General features: G+C 53.0%; 1 non-coding gene across 1 annotated transcript in view; it reads left to right on the top strand.

Moving 5' to 3' along the window:
* Window positions 1-4512: 4512 nt before the first annotated feature.
* The window catches only part of LOC124608890, a 1910-nt gene continuing 1422 nt past the window's right edge, over window positions 4513-5000 (top strand). The window contains exon 1 of the ribosomal RNA XR_006979443.1: window positions 4513-5000. This exon is cut by the window's right edge and continues 1422 nt beyond it. This is a non-coding gene — a ribosomal RNA (small subunit ribosomal RNA).

Genomic DNA, 5000 nt, shown 5'->3' with positions numbered 1-5000 from the left:
TCCCCTCTCGCTCTCCCACTCCCGTTCCTCCTCCTCCTCTCTTGGCAGGTCCCCGGACTCGCACACGTATAGTGAACATTCGCGCGCCGGAGATCGTCGCCTTTTGTGCTTCGTGTGTGTGACGTCATATAGTGTTTTTGGTGTCCGCCGTCCCACTCCTACGTTCACTTGTGCCGTCGGACTCACCAGTGTTTTGTGCTCCGTGCCAACGTGTTTTCAGTGTTGTTATCGTCACATGTGAACGACTCCGTGTTTTTTATGTCTCTGTGTCCTCTCTCTTTTGCCCGTCACTTTGTTCATTGTCATTCACCATGTTTTATACTCTTGTAAAACGCTATGGCTGAAGAGCGGCGTAGTGTGCCGCTGCCAGCCTACCTAAATTGTCCAGGTTTTAAAATAACAATAAAGTAAAAAAAAAAAAAAAAAAAAAAAAGAGTTATGTCCAATATGCGACATTTCCGCTGTCCCTATACATGAGCTGCGAGCTGTACCAGTTACGAGCTAGAGACGCGATCGCGTTGCTCTCTGTACGAATGCCGATGCTGAGCGGTCAGCTAGGAGGCGCTCCATCCATGTCGGTACCGGTGGGCGTTGCACTCGCAGTCGCAAAAACGTACGGCAAGTATATTACTCGGAAGAGTTTATGACAGTCCAAGCCCCCCTGCGTGGGGAGCGTCTTTCTAGGCCATGACCCACCGGAAGGGCGCAGCGTCCCCCACCCCAGACATGTGACGTCACACTATCGGTATTGACGACTCGACTCATTGCTTATAATCATTTGCCACACACCGGTGGAAGCTGCCGAGACGAGTAGCTACATAGCGCGCTCGCCGTGGCACTAATGTACAGAGATACAACAGTTTCGACTGGAACCGGATTAAACGTATACACGGCGCTGATTAGTAATAGATGGACCCATCAGAATACAGATAATATATACAACTGTCCGTATACATGCTGAAAGACTCTGCTCACAATCACAACCACACGTCAGCCACACACTCTTATCACGCACTACTCTCCGCCTGTAACACGCACACAGACAATATGTAAGCACCAGCATGGAACAACACCCAGTGCATCCTCTCCGCCACATGAGACAATCCACACTGTCATAACCAGACTGGGAGGTCCACTCAGAAAACGGAATATCCCACCCTCCCGACAACCACCATTGCTCAGCTAAGCCACCAACACCCACACATGTCCTACACAGGGGTGCACCCAACATCACAATACTGCCCCCTCTCACAGCACACAAACAATGGCAGGAATGAAAGACACAGGTCTCCCACAAGCATGGAATCGGAGCGCCGCCTGTCATGAGCCAAAGGTGTATCCTGACGTGGCAAATCAGATGATGCCGCAGGCATCCACTTACTATAATCACAATCAACAAACCGACCGGCCGCCCCCCCCCCATTACACCTTTCCTTACAACAATGTGTACCTTAACCTAAACTATACTGTACCTTAACCTAACCTATACGGTACCTTAACCTAACCTATATTGCGCCTTAACCTAACCTATATTGCGCCTTAACCTAACCTATATTGCGCCTTAACCTAACCTATATTGCGCCTTAACCTAACCTATGTTGCGCCTTAACCTAACCTATGTTGCGCCTTAACCTAACCTATGTTGCGCCTTAACCTAACCTATGTTGCGCCTTAACCTAACCTATGTTGCGCCTTAACCTAACCTATGTTGCGCCTTAACCTAACCTATGTTGCGCCTTAACCTAACCTATGTTGCGCCTTAACCTAACCTATGTTGCGCCTTAACCTAACCTATGTTGCGCCTTAACCTAACCTATGTTGCGCCTTAACCTAACCTATGTTGCGCCTTAACCTAACCTATGTTGCGCCTTAACCTAACCTATGTTGCGCCTTAACCTAACCTATGTTGCGCCTTAACCTAACCTATGTTGCGCCTTAACCTAACCTATGTTGCGCCTTAACCTAACCTATGTTGCGGCTTAACCTAACCTATGTTGCGCCTTAACCTAACCTATGTTGCGCCTTAACCTAACCTATGTTGCGCCTTAACCTAACCTATGTTGCGCCTTAACCTAACCTATGTTGCGCCTTAACCTAACCTATGTTGCGCCGTAACCTGACCTATGTTGCGCCGTAACCTAACCTATGTTGCGCCGTAACCTAACCTATGTTGCGCCGTAACCTAACCCACGTTGCGCCTTAACCTAACCTATATCGTACCTTAACCTAACCTATATCGTACCTTAACCTAACCTATATCGTACCTTAACCTAACCTATATCGTACCTTAACCTAACCTATATCGTACCTTAACCTAACCTATATCGTACCTTAACCTAACCTATATCGTACCTTAACCTAACCTATATCGTACCTTAACCTAACCTATATTGCCCCTTAACGTAACCCATATTGCGCTGTAACCCAACACACGTTGGGCCTTAACCCAACACACGTTGGGCCTTAACCCAACACACGTTGGGCCTTAACCCAACACACGTTGGGCCTTAACCCAACACACGTTGGGCCTTAACCCAACACACGTTGGGCCTTAACCCAACACACGTTGGGCCTTAACCCAACACACGTTGGGCCTTAACCCAACACACGTTGGGCCTTAACCCAACACACGTTGGGCCTTAACCCAACACACGTTGGGCCTTAACCCAACACACGTTGGGCCTTAACCCAACACACGTTGGGCCTTAACCCAACACACGTTGGGCCTTAACCCAACACACGTTGGGCCTTAACCCAACACACGTTGGGCCTTAACCCAACACACGTTGGGCCTTAACCTGCTCTGTAATTGTCATACGACGCGTTAAATTAGTGTAGTGTTGCCTAACTGCAACCCCCGCAATATAGTTTGCTACTCGCACTGCCCGGTCCCCAGTGTATCGCTTCATGTTAAACACCTTGCAGCTATACACTGTAATGTGGATGGCAGCAGGACGTACATGCTCAATGCCCTTTGCAGTTGTTCATTGGCATTTGCAGTTGTTCATTGGCATTCGCATGGCGAAGCACGTAGCCTACGCTGTGGTACGGCCTGTGTCAACTGTCCGCTGATGTTGTACGTCCAAATCACACACTGTACTGCACATTGGTCCTCATGTACTGAATGATACATCGTGGTACATGTGACCGTACAACGACTGCGCCAACAACGGCGAACCATGCGGTCCAAATGTTGTGCACTCAGCTACGTGTCGTCTCCCTATAAGAGCTGGATTGCAGTGTGGTATGCCCTGGATGGCGATCAGCATGAGCCGTCTGTTGATGTAGTGGCGCGTGTTGTCAGACGTAGTCGTCTCTTCTCACACACCGTGATAGCATGGTGCACTGCGTTCCACATCTGCGACATGCGACAGAGGCCGGTTGACAGTCGTTCGCGCAATGGACATCGCATACGTACGGGGGCCACCTTCCACGTGTTCGCGAAGCGTGCACATGTTGTTGCGTGTATGTGGGCAGACATAGTGTGTCGTGACACCTGACACAGGCATGCAACAATCGTTGAATTTGCAAATGGCGATGGACGCCTACGTTTGCTGGTGACGTTACGCAAATGAACAACTGGTAAACCGTTGTGGTGCGGTTGTTCTCGCTAGAGGTGAATCAGTGATGGCGACGATCGGTTGAGCTACCAACCGGTTGTTCCAGCGATACCCACCATGCCCACGAACGTGAATGGCATCTGGGTGTGAAGCGATACGCGGCGGTGGCTGGGTGGGACCGTCCCCGGCCGGTGAGGGGGGGCCTCCCGGCGTGCTGGCCGCGCGGTGCGTGGGCGCACGCGCTACAGCCGGCTGGTGGGGGCGGCCAGTGGCAGGCGCGCCGGCCGACGGAGGCGGCAGGCGGCGCAGCTGCGCGCCGGCGCACCCTGCACGCGGCGCCGTGCGGCCAAAGTAGGTCCTCGCGGGCCCGGTGCGAAGCGCGGTGGACATCTGCAGTGTGCTGGTCCGATTGAGGACTGTGTGCGCTGAGGATGCGCCGCCGCCCGGCGCTCGGCGCCGCGACGCCGTCTGCTGCTCGGTCGCCTCTGCGGTTCTCGCAGGTGGTTTGTATCGCAGCTGTGCGGACGTGTTGGCGCGTGCGCTGTGCTGGGAGAGTTCGCTTCGGCACCCAAGTGGGGCTTTTGTCCTTCTGTGGCGCTGGCGTTGGAGCTGCCGGTCACCGTAGGTGGCGCGTGTTGTCTCCCGCCGGCAATGCCACGACAGCACGCTCCCGGGCCTCTGTCGGCAGCGGCAAGCTCAGTTGGGAGCACGGGTGGTCGCACCTAAAGCGTCTACTCGCCAAACTCCGGGCGATTGCGCCTCTCTCGAACCCGACCAAGTACTTAGGACGGCGCTGCGCGCCGCCGGGACCTGAGAGGGTTTCGAGGTGTATGGTGCAGGGGAGCTCAGCCTCCTCCTGTTTGCAGAATAATTGAGCGGACGCTTGCGTGTCTGCGCGGGCCCCCGGGACACACTCCCGGGCGGCCGGCTGCTCAGCTCTAGTTGACGCAGCTCCCTGGTTGATCCTGCCAGTAGTCATATGCTTGTCTCAAAGATTAAGCCATGCATGTCTCAGTACAAGCCGCATTAAGGTGAAACCGCGAATGGCTCATTAAATCAGTTATGGTTCCTTAGATCGTACCCACGTTACTTGGATAACTGTGGTAATTCTAGAGCTAATACATGCAAACAGAGTCCCGACCAGAGATGGAAGGGACGCTTTTATTAGATCAAAACCAATCGGTCGGCTCGTCCGGTCCGTTTGCCTTGGTGACTCTGAATAACTTTGGGCTGATCGCACGGTCCTCGTACCGGCGACGCATCTTTCAAATGTCTGCCTTATCAACTGTCGATGGTAGGTTCTGCGCCTACCATGGTTGTAACGGGTAACGGGGAATCAGGGTTCGATTCCGGAGAGGGAGCCTGAGAAACGGCTACCACATCCAAGGAAGGCAGCAGGCGAGCAAATTACCCACTCCCGGCACGGGGAGGTAGTGACGA

Source organism: Schistocerca americana, chromosome 3 (assembly GCF_021461395.2).
Source record: "Schistocerca americana isolate TAMUIC-IGC-003095 chromosome 3, iqSchAmer2.1, whole genome shotgun sequence".
In the NCBI taxonomy this organism is placed as follows: Eukaryota; Metazoa; Arthropoda; class Insecta; order Orthoptera; family Acrididae; genus Schistocerca; species Schistocerca americana.
This window is presented reverse-complemented; position numbering and strand designations above follow the sequence as displayed.